The sequence below is a fragment of the Pleurodeles waltl genome, chromosome 10 (genome assembly GCF_031143425.1).
Source record: "Pleurodeles waltl isolate 20211129_DDA chromosome 10, aPleWal1.hap1.20221129, whole genome shotgun sequence".
Taxonomy (NCBI): Eukaryota; Metazoa; Chordata; class Amphibia; order Caudata; family Salamandridae; genus Pleurodeles; species Pleurodeles waltl.
In genome coordinates this window covers 105,014,165-105,030,774 of record NC_090449.1, presented here as the reverse complement: position 1 = coordinate 105,030,774, position 16,610 = coordinate 105,014,165, and the positions used below count along the sequence as shown (strand labels likewise).

The 16,610-nt window shown below is 43.6% G+C and overlaps 1 protein-coding gene across 1 annotated transcript in view; it reads left to right on the top strand.

Annotated features, from left to right (window-relative positions):
• The first annotated feature begins 1,100 nt into the window (after positions 1 to 1,100).
• Positions 1,101 to 16,610, top strand: part of BAIAP3 (BAI1 associated protein 3) — a 976,697-nt gene continuing 961,187 nt past the window's right edge. Inside the window, exon 1 of the mRNA XM_069209880.1 lies at positions 1,101 to 1,456. The gene's annotated coding sequence lies outside the window, so the exon portion shown is untranslated. The remainder of the gene's footprint in view (positions 1,457 to 16,610) is intronic.

Genomic DNA, 16,610 nt, shown 5'->3' with positions numbered 1-16,610 from the left:
AGAACTGTTTTCTCTTGAACATGATCCATCAAATCCCAGGAAGGGGTCAATATTATTCATGTGGTAAAATCAGCTGAGAACTCACCAGAATTCCTAAAGTGAGCATAACACAGCCAAAAAGATTTATAATGATATCTAACATCTATTATCTCCCTTTATATGATCTCCCTTTCATGACCCTCAAAACCTGGCATTAATTATAATACATGTCACTAAAGACCATGAACTCTTGTCCTGTAATGAATGCCACAACATTTGGGACCAACCCAACATTCCTCTATGTGCCATGGTCTGCTACCTCTGACCCATATATTTTTTTACTTTCCTTTCAGGATCACATGGACCTTGTCACAGAGTCCTGTAATGACTACCACAGCATATTGTTCATGTTGTGGCCTGCAAATCAGAATCAGCTAGTCCCCTTTCAAGTGGTCTATGAAAGTGTTTCTGGATGCCAAAAGTCCAGATATACCAATTTTTCTAACCCTCATAACCACCCTCTTTCAACACAAATTTCTTGGAAATGGTTGAACGGATTTTCAACGTTTCACAAAAAGTATGCTTTCTGTGTAAAGTTCTAACTTTTTGCCAAATTTAGTTTATCTACATTAAGCTGGTTTTCCCGTATCTGTGACAGAGCTATCCTAATGGAAATTAATGTTTAAAATCAATGTTTTGGGACTCTCCGCTTTATCTGGTCCCCACTTGAGGGATTACAATGAAACCCCAAGACATTTTCCAGGAAGAGAATGGGGGGGGGTTTAATACTTTTTGGGAAATGATTATGAAGATTCATCAAACACTTCCAAAGTTATTAGCACACCAAAACATGTGCACCCAATGAAAACTCTAATCTAACTACGACTACTCAGCATTGACTCCCACTGTGTAACATTTGATGATAGTGTGCAGTATGGTTGAGTCAGAATTCTATAAAAAATACTGTTTTGCTTTATTAATAAACTTTGGCCTCATTTGACAAATTTGTAAAGAACTTTCCAAATAAAAAATGTATGAAATTTGGGTTCGGCATGGCAAATGTCAATGATATTTACGAATGCGGTTAGAAATAAAGCAGTGTCAAAAAAGTTACATTTTGCACTTCCTGTGCCCATATAAGGGCATGCAGAGGGGCCGCCGGAGGGAAGAAGCCAAAGACAGCACCTTAGGCAGCTGTGCGAGCGCGCGCCTGAGAGCCCAACCCGCGGCACGCGCTCCGCCCGGGAGGAGCAGCGCGCGCCCAGCGGACAGAAGCAACTGCGAGCAGCAACAGGCTGCTTTAACAGCCTGCTCCAGAAGTCACAGCAGCAGCCCTTGAGCGGCAGCAACTGCAGCAGCGCGGCTTCCCGGCAACGCCATCCTCAGCAACAGCAGAGCTCCAGTCAATCTCCGAGCAAAGTGTCTGCAGAAGCGCAGAGGAGCAGCCCGGTTGGAGATAGGGCGAAGCCTGCCAAAGGTAAGAGGGGCACATGCCGGCTTCTATTTTTTGGGCGGGATGCGAAGAGGGAGGACCAGTTACCTGAACAGGTGAAGGTGGCTCTCAGCCATGGCCAGGCTTTGGGTTGCCTTGGCTACCAAGGTGCCAGTGTTCTCTGCCTTCAGCCCTGACCTTTTCCTGCTGAGCCCTAAACTCCGCATATGGATTAAGCGGAGAGCTCCTGTTTGTTCCAGTGGCATTTCTCAAGCTCTTTCAATTTTTCTAAAAGTGACAGCCTTCCTCCCCGGAACCCCGGACATTTCAAAGAGTCTGTAAGAAAGAGCTGGGCTGCCGGGGGCTGTGGTCCAGGGGTCACTTATGAACATGTTTATGAGATAGTAAACGCTCCTGCTTTGCACAGGTGCCTCCAAACCTTCCAGTAGAATGGCTACTGCAGAGGATGTGGCCAGTCCAAAGCCCATCTAAAGACACATGTGATTAGTTTATATTTGATTAAATTAGACCCGCAATTATTGTTTTCGACCAGGCTTTATTTAGGGAATGTGAGTGGAATTTCCTTTGTGCATGCCATGGGTGGAGAGCACCTGGAACGTGTGTTTATTGTGCAGGCTAATAAGACACGGTGACATAAATCCATATTTCTGTGAGATAAACGCTCTGTAAACACCTGCAGAGGGTTAGTGCGAGGTGCCCTCCTGGAGGTAAGGCTGCTAGCAACCAAAGCTGGTATTGAACAGCACGCTTCTGGTAGGTTTATTGTACGCATTGCATTTCCGCTATGCATTGCTGGGTGTTTACTGCCTGCTTCGAACTAGGTGCGCGTCCACTGTTCAGGTGACCGGGGAAGGGTAGGGGGTGCGGATGCGTTATTAAGGTGAAGCTGTTTTGAAAGCATTCTCCAATTAGTATTTTTCTTTTCATGTTCAGGTTTTATGTATTGTATTAAGTGCAACTCCAAACTGAAGAAACATTAAAATATAGTCCAATTCAGTCTCTGCAGAGGAACTTTTCTCCTTACGTACGCACATTCACATGTATTTTTCTGATTTTATGAGCGATTTTTTCGGTCAGTAGCAACACACTATTGCTGTATGAAGGCATTGCTGGCTGAGAATACTGCATAGATCCCCTGTCTAAATGCGTCATCACGATTACAAATACGATTACCAGTAGCGTGCCAGTGTTAAAAATACTGTTTTATGTAGTGTTTGCCAGTGCCGTTTCGGGCCGCTATAAATAACTGGGTCATGTAATCTACACAATGGTATTCATGTATATCGGCGCCAGAATGATGAAAGGGTGATCTACCGCTACCAGCTTTAAGTGTGTTGCCAGTCACAGAGCTGATCCGCAAACAACTTACTGAGCCGTCTTATTGGCTTCCGGGGGGCATGGAACGGACAAGAATTCAGGAATATTTACAAAGTTAACAGAAGCTGCAAACTGAGAAAAATGATTTAATTCGTGTTGACTGGTGGAAGAAAAGCAACGTGTTTAATGCCTCGGGATATCGATCTTCCGCTGAATATCAGAGTGAATGGCCCAAAGTGAAGCATCCTGCTTGGATTCACCATCAATTTTTCATTCGACATAAATGTGTCGTTCAGTACATTCATGGCATCTAAAAAACACACGCTAGTGCTGGAGCTCTGGCATTACAACGTTAATATATTTTATTATTTCGAATTAAAATTCGTTCTAAGGGATGGGACAGTGTGCATCACAGTCACTGACTATTTTCTGGATCTCACTCTGTCACCAGTCCTACATCTTTTGAGGCAGCAGAGATAACCGTCCCCTCACTAAGCTGATTAACGATGACGTGCTTTTACGTCGTGTCTTATTCCTCACTTCTGCTGCTACTAAGTGATACGAATAGCAGACGTTTCCATTACTCAGTTAATGCTGGTAAATTTGGAAAGTGGTTTCCGCCTTGCCAGTATGTGAGCAAAAGACCTCCAGCACACAGTATTTGTAAACAGTGAGCATGCAGCTCACTGAGCTATCCTGCCGCATACCACGCTGTGATATGCGGGTCACGCGCGGGCCCTCTTTTGTCAGAAGGTGACAACTGCAGCAGAGAGACAGAGGGTGAAGGTGTAAATGACTCCTATTTGAGTCCGTCTCTTGATAAAAATGAGCCCCACCACCAATGTACCCAAGAGGAAATTTGCTTGTGTGCTCACAAGACACCAGGTCAGGACATAAGCACTTAGAGGCCCCTCAGACTGAAGCACACCCTCATCAGAATGTGCCCTAGTTCAATTTAGCCCACCCACATATAATATATGACCATCTGTGGCTCTGCAGGGCCTTTTTGAGTCAGCCCTACGGCTGCAGGAGCCCCTGTAATGTTTTGCATATTTATAGAGAGCACTATCTCTGGGGAGGGTATCCTGGCCCTGAGAAGGTGTGAGTCTAGCCATCCTAGGGCTTGGTGGGGCTACTCGAAAAGCCAGGTCTTCAGCTTGTTGCACAATTCAAGAAGTGAGCTGGAGGCTCTTATGTGTAGTGGGATGTACGCACATACTGTAGGAGTGATGTAGGACAAGGCTCTGTCCGTTTTCCCTTATGTGTGGGATGTGTGCACGAAGGAGGCTGGAGGAGCAGCGGTGTCTAGAACTTTTGTGGAAGCAGATGTGATTGTTGGCGTACTAGACATTATTAAACAAGTATCACTTTCCAGCATTTACCTTTTATTCTCACACTGTTCACTACAACTATATCACTACAGCTTTGTTATTAGAACAATGACCGATGCTATTTGTTGCTCATAATGTGAATCGGTTCAAAAATTCGAGTTACCGGGCAGATTGCATTAGAGGTAACATGGTGAAATCACTGGCCGAGAACCTGCCCCTAGTGACAATGGTTGGTCAAAGCACCTGAAATCTACGCAAATGCGGTGAAGAATGAAGGATCACCGGGGATTCAGATGCAGTAAATCAAATTCCCTCAGTAAATCAACATTTCTTTGTGTTCTCAGAGTCCAGCCTTGTGATTGTGTGGTTTTCTGGATGCTGGAAGTACCACACCAGGCGTTTTACAGTAATACTGGGGGTCAAAATTGCTGGTTCCGTTGGTGGGCCAAATTTTACCTCAGCACCACAGTGCTGCATATTCCTGAAATGCTTGATTGGTGCTGTTGAATACAGGTGGTCCCAGAGCAAGACAGAGAGAAAAATGCAAAAGTTGGGAAGACGAAGAAAGAGAAAAACGGAAGAACAGTATTAAAAGGAGGAAGCAAGGACGAAAAAGAACCAGAAAGAGATAGATAGAAGGGTAGGCTGTGTCTGTATCTGGCCTGGAGACTCCTGAGATGGAATCAAGACTATGCAACCATGGTATTTTACACACCCAATGTTTAATAGTACCCGCCACAGCCTTCTGAACAAAACTTTAGGCCCAACATTTATTAATTTACAAATTAAGCACTGTATACCTCCTTGGGTAAAGATGCACGCATAGGTCAGAGCACACCCACACCCTTTGATTTCAAATGTCTGAACTCTGTCATTCCGGTTCACATGGCCAGCTGATTCAGACCAGTTCTTCATAGTCACAATTGCCACTTTTCTTATGATGAGAGCTACTGAGGTGCAGGGGATCATATTACTCAGATTATGAGCCCTATTATGAGTTTGGCGGTCTGAGGACTGACAAACCCGCAGTAGCAGTCAGACCACCTTACTCCTGATGGTCCAACAGCCAGATTATAACCCTGGCGTTCGGACCGCCAGGGGACCACTGCCACCAACAGAATCATGGATGCCGGCGGGGTGGCGGTGGTTGGGCTTGTAACCAGCCATGGTGGCACTGAACTCAGTGCTGCCTGGATGATTACAAGCCCACTTTCTGCCAGACATTTCATGGCGGGGTCCCTGCCAAAAAAAGGCTGATGGAAAACCAGTGCTGGGGGACACAGAGGAACCTATGGCATGGGCAGTGCAGGGGTCCCACCCTGCCCAGCACCATCGGAATCCACAGTGTCTGCACTATAGTCAGTGCTCATTCCGATGGTGCGGGGGCCTCCCTGTGCGACGACATTGGCCTCAGCTCCATGTGGAGCCGAGACCAACCGCCGCACTGTTTCAACTGGGCTGACTGGTGGAAACCTTGGTTTCCGCCAGTCAGCCCAGTGGAAACCTTGAAATAGGTCTGGTGAGGAGACCTCACTGCGAGTTTCTCAGTGGGACCACCAGACTCATAATGAGGCCCTAAGACTGTTGCTGCCCTTACTGTGTCGAAAAGCAGTTTCTCTTGAATTAAATGAGGCTGTGCCCTCCTGTACAGCATTGGCAGGCATTGCCCACAATGTCTCTGATGTTGACTTCTACCATATTTCAGATTCACAACCATTGCAATTGTTTGACCTGACTGTGCTGTAATAGTGCTTGGTGCCACATGGGATCATAAGAGCCGCCAGCTTTCCCCTGTTAAGTGGTTGGGTAAAGACCTTGGTACAGTCAAATCAAGTCCCGCTGTGACTCACTACAGCAAGGCTTGCAAGACAAACAATCATGTACATTTACATACAGAAGTACAATATGTAGCAAATGTGTTTCCCCTTGCTTTTTATTTGAAAGAAATTAAACAATATTTTAGGCTGAATAGTTTTGTGTTTTTTTAAGTTCCTGAAGGTCTGCTTAACAAACCGTGTTTCCTAACTTCAAACCTTTTCATTGACCGTCCTGTTATTTTTTCTATTTATTTATCTTTGCCTTTGACATTAAAAAAAGAGTCGAGGGGGTTTTCCACACCTCGTTGTCAAACAGTAGAGAAGGGCCAGCTTGGCTCAGCTCAATCCCTTTATTAAGGACTGCCTTTCACCAGAGCAGCAGATAAAATGTCATACAGTGTGTGACATTTGACAAATAAATAGCAGGTTGATTCAAACCAGGGACGTGAAGATGTAATTGCCTTTGTCAGGCTTTCCAGAAGTTTTTATATTGACTAATTTTAGGTTTTATACTGGGAACTAAAGGCTTGATACTAAACAGAGGGCTGAACAGAGATTCCCTGCTTGGCCATGAGGTATCAAAACATGGTCTTTGAAAATATGTCATGTGGCAACAGCATTTATAGCATAATTATAAATGTACTGAATTTGCCACAAAGTTTTCTACATTCATTGCATAGTTTCCAAATTACAGGAAATGTTGTTTCTAGTACAAATGGAGTAACAATGCTGTCAGAAAATGTGCATAATTTGCCCTTTTTGCCTCCAATGTATATAATCTTGCCATATGATTTTGTATTCCGCTCTGCATACTTCCAGGAACATTGACAACAAAAAACGCCTAAATAAATTAATGTCAAACTTGACATGAATGCATACATTTACACAGAAAGCTTGCTTTTCTTGGCTAGATGTAAATTCATTTAGTAGTTATTAGGATATTAACTTTTGAAAAAGGCTTTGAGTAGGCTTCAAAGGGTTAATAATTTTGTATCCCTTGAGGTTGAAAATACATTTATGATCTGCTTATATGTTTGGCACAGATTCATGGATATGCATGACTCATAGCATGTGAAGCCTACTTAAGGGTTTTTTAAATTTGTGCAAATCCATCAAGGGGTCAGATAAAAAGATTAAACAATAAAGGTGTTTATTCCCAGTAACTTTTTCACATATCTACATAGAAATTGACAGAACATTAGAAGAACTAGGTTTCTATCAGCGTGTTAAGGTGTATTCCAATACCTAATGGACAGACAGGGCAAAGCTAGAGGAGTGCTAATAACGTTAGAGCTGTTAATGGAACCTGTATGAAATGTGGCAATCAGGTAGCAATGTTTATGCAACACAGATATTTCAGGTTTTATGCTACTCAATAAGTGGAGGGTTAAACTTAAAGATGATCTCCTTGAAATTTGACAGGGGCTTAACAGGTTTAGCTTACCTTTGGCATTTTTAATTCATGTAGCTTCATTAGGGTAGAAGGGGCACATTTAAATTGGAGGTGAGCTCAAAAAGTATTCTTTTCCTAACAATTTCCTCCTGTTTGTTGAATTAGTACATAATTTGATAGACATTTAACAGGTTTTGCTTTCTGTTGGTATATAAAGTTTTGAGCATAGAGTGTGTGCAGTGAGGGTTGTCTGCCCATGAGGGTTGAGTGCTTGGCCCTTGGGTAATCCCTATTGAATGTTGTGCAGTGGCTGGAGTGGGAACAGTAGAATACCATGAAGTGATGGATGGAATGCTTAAATTATTCTCTGGCACTGGTAAATACTTGATAGGTGTGCCTAGCTGTGGGCCCAATGCTCACTGTGCCCTAGAACTCAAGCCACACTCTACTGACGAGGTCCAAAGAGGCCAACACTGAACTGGAAGTGCTTGTGCTTCATCCTGGAGAGGGCCTCCTTGGCATTTCAAGATGGACTATTCCGATGAATAACAGGGTCAGTACTGATTTGCTTGAGGCAAGCCGTTGTCTAGCAGGGCAAGGTGTGTAGCAAATGACAGTCTCCCCCGTGAGATTACTAGTGGCTGAAATTAACTCAATATTTCCATCAATCATATTGTTGTGTATTGGAATAGGAGCATGGCAGATGAATGCAGAACAACATGAATACAAATTAGAAAGCCACTGAAAAAAATAAAGTTAGAGATTAGACATAGTTCAGTGAGCAGAAAACAAAAAAAAACTGAAGTTTGACACATATATCATGACCAAGGACAGGACACTGGAATTATGACATTTTACATGTTTTTTTTTGCACAAAATAATGGATCCCCACGTTTGCATATAATGCACAACCTGATTTATAATTATCAGATTCTGCAAAAAAATGCTTCTAGCCGAAACAGATAAAAAATGACTAACATAAAATCACCAAAATATGCTTCTGCATAATGGCAGGTAGGACAACTTTCTAGTTGCTGTTTTCTGTATTCAGGTGCTAAATTGGTATTAATTAGGTATAACTTTGCCCATAGAATATTATTAGGTGTTGATATGACAAAATAACAAAATTAATCTTTCATGGATTGTGCTTCATTATCTGTCTTTTCTTGCCACATAATTTCTTTGCCTGATATACGATTTCTTTGCATTCACTGCTGCATATGCTGCAGTGGTCCTGACAGTGACTGATACTGTGCGTCTTGCTCAGTATGCCACTTTAACAAAGACACGTGAAAAAATCTGTCTGCCAGGAGAAAAACATGACAGACAGTGTGAGTTGTGGTTTGTGCAAGAATTTAGGTTATTAATTGAGGCTGGTAAATACCAACCTCAAGTAATAATCATAATCCTTGAACCACCTAAACCACTAAATAAACCTGAGCTTATCCCTCTGGTATCTATGCTGCATAGAAGACAGGCTTAACCTAGAGGCAATGTGTTAAATATTTAGGCAAAACCGGTGCTTAATTTGTAAATAAAAATGTGCAGGTGTTCAAAGCCTCCTCTTAAACACGTGGCTGCTGCAATTAAATGTGCGAGCACGGAATACTGAAGCAGCGTAATCCTGAAGACATCACGGGCCTCCTCAAACTATGTAAAGACACTCCCAGCTCCTTCAGCTCACTCTTGCAGCTTTCTGCTTCTCCCATTGTGACGCTTAATCGTTTATCTCTTCCTTCTTTCCCATGTGTGGCTTTTGCTTGCAGTAAATGCTTGAGGCAGAAAAATAAGTGTGGGCCCTCAAAAATAAGTGCCAATAATCCACACCGGAAACAACAAGTACAAATTAAGCAGTGGGCAACACTAAAACAGTGATAAAGTGGAAATGTAATAAAATAAAAAACCCAAAATGAATTAAAACATAAACTAAAACCTATTACACACATAACACAAAAAATAACAAAAATCCAACAAGGAGAGCCGGAGGTATGAATTTTTTTAACACTTTAAATAAAAATAGTGCCAGTAAGCACAAACAGCACATATAGTCAGTGATCACAGTAGACCGGGACCTAGGCACTATTTGACACTGACCACAATGGAGCACCAACCAGATTTGTTGAGGTGAAATATTTTACCTCCTGATTTAGGGCCTGATTTTATTGTTGGCAGGAGACCTGTTTCTTTGCCAGAACAATAGAGTAAATTGCTCTGTCACCATGATGAAGATGCCACCTGCCTCATGTAGAAATGAAGGCCAGACCAGTGGACATTTCTAGCATTGGCAGGGACCTTTGTCACTGGGGTTCCTGTTAATGTATTGCAAGTTTTACAGATGGCTCAAAGCGGTATTTTCTTTTTGGAAATACAAAACAAATTCCTTCCCCCTCCCATGGCGAAGGGTGCATGGAGCATGGTTCAATCCCCCTTTCTGCCAGATTTTTCCTGGCGGTGACAGGCATTGAAAATTGGCTGCATGTCCTCCCATCCAAATTAGGTGGGTGGACATCCAGACAAGCCTCCAACACCTGTACTCCCACAGGCCTTCTGATGGGTTTGACTACGGTAGAGATGGAGTAGTCTCCGCTGTCATCAAACCTATGGTCCACCCCATTTTAAAGGGGGCAGGCAGACTATTATGTTGATGGGGAGAGTTCTCTGTCGCTGTTGCGCTGAAGTTACCTCTCTGCCAATATTAAAATTAGGCACTTAGGGCCATATGTCCGAAAGCTTTTTCCCATAGACACAGAATGGGTAAAATCCTTTCGTACATCTGGCCCTTAGTCCTTTAAGTCCCAATCTAAGACAGGAGTACACCTCTAAAGCTTCTCACGACCTCCTGGCGGGCACTTGAAGACTCACGGGAAGTCAGGCAGAGGCCAAACAACATGGTTCAGTGCAGGTCCAGTTTTCTCTGGTCAGATAGACATTTGCAGAAAAAGGGTTATTGTATGTTATGTGATCAGTGTTTTTATGGCACACTAATCACTCGTGAGGGTATCCAGGCGCTGTGGAGCCAGAGTGTAAGGCCAGCCTGTGGAGCTTACTGGAAAACCCAGATCTTCAGCTTCTTATGAAAGTCAAGGAGAGACAATGAGGCTCTGATGTGTTTTGGAAGGTTGCTCCAGGCTTTGGAGCCAGGTATGAGAAGGCGCGGCCCCCAGCACTACTTTTGTGTATACAGAGGGTGTGTGCTACTGAGAGACTGGCAGAGTGGAGGTGTCTGGAAGGTTGGTGGAAATTAATAGGGTTATTCAGGTAGGCAGGGCCTATGTTGTGGAGTGCTTTGCAGCTGTAGGTGAGAAGTTTGAAGTCTGTATGGTTGTGTATCGGAGCCAGTGGTGTTCCTTAAGGTGTGGTGTGACATGGGTTTGATGTGGAAGATTGAGGACTAGTCTGGCTACTGCATATTAAATGGTTTGCAGTTTCCTCTTGAGATGGGTATTTTCCATGCATAGAGAGTGCCCCATAGTCTAGTTTGCCCGTGATGAGAGTTTGGGTGTTCGTTTTCCTGGTGTTATCTGGTAGCCATGATTACCTTCAGCATTCTTAGGGTGTTGAAGCAGGATGTCCCTGTATAAACTTGCGTGACCATGTACAGTTTATTGTCTATGATAAATCTGAGGCTTCTTGCTTGTAAACATGGCATGGCAGAGAGTCCAAGGTATGTGAGCCACCAAGTGGAGTACCATGGTGAGGCATCTTTCCAGAAGACCACCACCTTGGTCTTGTCTGAGTTCAGTTTGAGGTAGTTGGATTTCATCCAGATGGCCACTTAGATCACACATGAAGTGAACTTATGCCTGGTGTTAGATGCTTTGTCTGAGAGGCACAGTATCAGTTTCATGTTGTCAGCATATGTGAGGATGTGTATGCTGTGCGTCCACTTGACATTGGCCAACGGAGTCATGTAGAAAGTGAAGAATGGTGGGCTGAGAGAGGATCCCCTGCAGGACTCTGCAGATTAGTTCTTGTTGTTCAGAAGAGTAGGGGTGCATGTTGTCAGTCTGGGTTCTGATCTATTGGAGTGCATGTCCCTGGATGCATTCTTTATGGAGTCATTTAATTAGAATGGAATTGGAAATGGTGTTGAAGGCTTGATAGGTCTAAAATGATGAGGGCTGAAGTTTCCCCCCTGTTGTGGCTAAATCCTGATTTAGCAGCATGGAGAAGATGGTATTTGCCAAGGTGGTCAGAGAGGCACTCAGTGCCATTTTCTAAGATCTTGGCTGGGTAAGGAAGAAAGGATATTGGTCGCTAGCTGGTGAGTTTGGTCGGGTCACCCAATGGTTTCTTTAGGAGGGCATTGATGGCTGCATGTTTCCATGGTTGCGGAAAGATGACTACATTGATGGACGTGTTGAGGCTGGGGATGTGGGCCTCGCTAATAGGAATCATTCTTTTGCAAAAGTCGTAATAGGGCAGTGGTCTTCTGGGGCCCGATGTGTACAGTCTTTATGATTGTTGTTGTTTCCTGTGCTGTGCAGTCTGATGTGGTATCTTGGTTCATCACTGGGAGACTTTTGGAAAGACTCAAGGGGTCCGGTTTTGGCAAAGTTGATGGATATTGTTGTGATCTTGCTGCAAAAGGAGTTTGAGAGGTTGTTACATGGATCTTGTGATGGGCTGATGTTGCGGGTGGTAGCTGTGGGTGTGGTGAAGTCCTTTATGATTGCAAAGATGTCTTTGCTGCTGTTAGAGCTAGTGTTTATTTATTCAATTTGGGCTTTCCCCTTAGTGTCTCAAATTAGCTGGTGGTACCTTCTCTGGGCAGCTTTGAAAGCTTATTTTTCCTCTTCCCCTTTGCTGGTTATCCATTTCAGTTCCAGTTGTCTGCAGTGTTGTTTAGTCCTTCTGAGGTCTTCGAAGTACCAGCTGGATTGTATCCTAATTTTTGCTGTGTGACTTTGTTTCCTGGGGGCCACAGTGCTGGCATAGTTGGTGATCTACTTACTAAAGTTTTCAATGTTGTGTGTGAAGAGGCCTGTGCGTTCTGGTTTGTTCTTGTGGAGGGCGGTCATCCACTCCACCTCTGTTAAGTTGTTTTGGTGTGAGCTTGCAGGACCTGTTGATGGATGTTGATTGTGAAACTCCAGTGTGGTCTGTCCAGTTGACAGGTCTAGGTGTGTTGATTGTGATATTGTTGAAGGATGTAAAAACAGGATCTAGGATGTGTTTGGCAGTTTGGGTGGGCTCAATGACGTATAATATTAGTTGCAGGTTTCCGAGGCTGTCAAGAAGGGAAGGGCGAATGAGTTGAGGGTTGTTTGGTCTTTTAGATGGAAATTGAAATCTCATAGGATGATGAATGTGCTGGAGTTGAGGACTCGGGGTGTGATGAATTCCTTAATGTTGCTTGCAAAGTTGGCTCAGGGTCCTTGTGGGCATTAGTTTGTGGGTTCTGCCCAAGGTGAAGTTTGCTGTGATTTGTAATTCGAAGTTGAGGTGTTCCATGTAGTTTCTTTCAGCTTTAGAAGAGGAAGTGTAATTGAAGGTCCCTTTGAAAATGATGGCAATTCCTCCTCTGGGCTTGTTTAGGCATCTTGCCTGGTGATCTTGTATCCTGTAGGGATGGAAGTAGCGATGTCTGGCTTTGAAGCTCTGGTCAGTCATGTTTCTGTGAGGAAGAAGAGACCTGGGTGGCGGTGTCCAACAATCCCCAAATCTCCCTTGTGTGCTTGCTGAGTGAGCGGTTGTTAAGGAGAAAACCTGATTTTGGTGTGTAATGGGTGCAAGTATGTTTGTTTATAGGTATTTGAGTGTGTGTGGGGCAGGATGTTTGGGTATGTTCTTTGCTGAAGTTGCAGGAGCAATGGTACAGGTGATACAGCAGAGGGAGCAAGTTTGAGCCCCTTCTGTGTTGTGAGGTATGGCATGCTAGCAGAGGGTGGTGTGATGTCCCAGTTGAAGGCATGAACTAAAGTGGCCGGGTAGTGGTGGTTCAGGGTAGGCCCTGGGTTTCTAGCACTAGGGGAAGTCCATGCACGAACAGGCACAGTCGGGTTTGCCTTTGGTGCTGTGGCCGCCTTTCGGTAGATCTGTAAAGGGGAGGAACGCAAGGGCTGTGGACAGGGCTGAAGAGGAGTATGATGGCATGGAAGTAGAGAGGCACAAGGAACAGGTAAGGACAGGGATACTAGGGGATCCACAGAGATGATAGGAAAGGGGCTCTGCTAAGGGGCATGCAGAGAAGATTAAGACCCACACAAAAAAGGGCATGGAAAGATTGAGGGAGATGGCAAAGATCAGTAAAGGAATGAAAAACATAAAAAAACACAAGAGAAAAGGCAAAAAAGTGGCAGATAGAGGGAGAGAAAAACCAATAGGAGCAAAAGCACAAACGCACAAAAAGCAAGAGAAGTGGCACAAAAGTCACAGAAAGGGTGAGAGAAAAGGCACAAAAAAGACACAGAAAGAGTGCAAGAAAACGTAAAAAGAACAAGATAAAAGGCACAAAAGTTGCAGGAAGAATAATAAAAAAGGCCTGAAAAAATAAACAAAGAGGGAGAGAAGTGGCGCAAAAGTCATAGAAAGAGTGAGGGCAAAGGCACAACGAGTGAGAGAAAGGGCACAAACAACTGTAGAAGGGGCACAAAAGTCACAGAAAGAGAGAGATAACAAGATGTGTGTGTGTGAGAGAGAGAGAGAAAGAGAGAGAGAAAGATGAGGAGTGTGCCTTGAGGCACTGGAGCTGAGTCCCAAATGGCCTTGACCATTTAGAGGATCTATGCAGATATGTCTGGGGGGACTGGGCCTATGCACATGTGTAGTCAGTTGTGCCCCTGTAGCTTTAACAGGAGGAATGACTTATTGCTCTTGGAGTCATCTTCTTAATCCTGGATGCAAGAGGGAGAACAGGCAGCAGGTTTGGTCCTTTTTTGATCTTTCACAGATTCAGGAGTGTACTCATGTTATGCCTGGAGATGTCACATTTATGCCTGGAATCAGATACTGCGTGGAAATTACCACTGGGCAATCCCTAACCAAATGGGCTAAAGATTACCAGGGCTAACCTAAACCTAACTACCTTAGGTATTTTCAAGATGGTGAATTTCTTTGGCCACACTAAACTTGGACTGCAACGGTTAGGTGACTGTGTGGGAAGTGTACTATGGTAATCCTCGTGTCATCCTAGATCTAACACTAAAATCCAGTTTGAAGCATATCCTGTACCCTCAACAAAGACATAAACAGAAGTCTGGTAGAACAAAATGTAAGCTTTCCAGCAATCAGATAGTGGATGCAGAAGAATTGCTTTGGTGTCCTTTTTCCTTCCTTTGAAATGTGGCCCAATTTGCATATGTAAACCAAGCAGACCTTTCAAACATGCTTTGCCACTTTCATTTCAAAACTAGGCCAACTGTGATTGGGGCCTGTCTGGCTGGTGGGACAGAAGAAGGGTTCCAGTCAAGTATCAGCTAGGATTTGTCTGGAACAGGGAAGGCTTCATGGAAGCAATCTTAAAGTGTCATATTAAAAACCCGGGAAGACCTGTCAAGCAGGATTTGACATTCAAATAGGATTTAAAACTTTAATGTAAAAAAATGCTCACAGCCCATCACTGCATATTCTGTCGGGACCTCTCTCCACTCAGGTCAGTCTTTTGTTAGCTCTTGGAGGGCATTTCACACCAATTCATACCTACTCAAATGTTAATTAATATCTGGAAGAAGTGGGAGAGAACAATGCAGATTAGCCTCCTGCAAATTTAGGCAGGAAAAAGGTAACTTTAAAAGTTATTTTTCTGTAATAGTAAAAACCGACTTCACCATTGAATTTGATATTTAATCACTATTAAAAATAGTTATTGAGTTATTTGTCTAGCTAGTCCCATTCCAGAGATACAGTATTAGTGTGCACTGTATTCCTACTAACCAGTGATAAAGTGTTTCTGCTTGTAATACACCTGATTGGAGTATTTATTTACTTATTAGTTCCTAGTGTATGGTATTACGTGTACCTCAGGACTGTAAATTAAATGCTACTAGTAGGCTTGCTCATTGTGCTACCTACTAATGTAGCCCTGCAAAACCTGACTCAGACCTGGCAGTGCACCTTCCCATTTAATACCTTTATGTCACCTCTAAGTAGGTGTGAGCAAACTGTTTGATTCCACCAGTGAGTAACTCTTGTAATGTGAATTAAGGCCAAATTCTGCCAATCGCCGTGCTGCAGAATTCTTTCCTGTGAGCAGAAATGTGAGCTAGCACACACAAGCCAGATTTGGCATCATCCCCTAATGTGATTTTCTAATGTGGGCGGTCGTGGGAGATCGCGAGCAGTCAGTCAGGGGAATGCTTCTTGTGTAGATTTGCTGCAGTTAGAGTAGATTTTATACTCTAGCAGCAGGAAAATCAACTTGAATGGCTACCTACTTGTGCAAACTGCATTATGCCATTTGTGCCCGTTTTTTTTCAGCACCGCTCACCCTACTGGCACTAATTTGCTGCGCAAGCAGTGCATCATGCATATTTTCCACCCATTGTAGAACCTACCAGAGTTTTTATGTGGAATTCTGTAGAGTGAAACTTTGTGAGTTCTGCCCATCCCTACACCTAAGGTAGGACCTAACAGCTCATAATTCAGTTTGCATTGACTTTAAAAAGTAGGACATGTATATTTCATGTTTCACCTGTCTTGGCAGTGAAAAATCCTCAAAGTGCAGCACGACTAACTCTCTCACAGGCTAACACTGAGTTACCTTAACATATTTGGTAAGTGATAACTTCAGGTTGAGAGCAGCTAGAACAACACTCCTTCCACTCATTTTAATAGTAATTTAAAATCATATTTAATTGTGAATTTGGATTTTAAATCACTATTATTAAAATTCTAGTTTTAGAAAGTGGCCAATTTTCTGCCTAAAACAAATGTGTTTTTTTCCAGTGTCCAAGGTCAAATGACAGTTAATGGCTCTCCTGCAGTGTGATATGTAATCCTTTCAGAAACACGATAAAAGGGCCTTGGTTGTTGGGATGTGTGTTCATCCCCAGAGCAGGATGGTCTGAAGGTTGTACCTAACCCAACCCTTTTCTGAGCTTCAAAGGGTTGCTTGGGGCTGTACCCAGCTGCTGCCTGTCTTTAGAAGATGCTTGTCCTGTCACTGGCAAATGCAGCTCACACCTGGACCTGTCTGCCCTTTTGTTTCACTAGCCAGACTGGTACCAGAACAAGGTTAAGGTGAGACAAATGGGCTGACATAAAAGCGAAAAATCCCAAACCTCTCATCAGAACACTTCTAGACCTATGGAGACTCAATTGAGGACTGCCTGCCATGCGAAGCCTGAAGGAAGACTGAACCTGCTTGACTTCAATCCAGG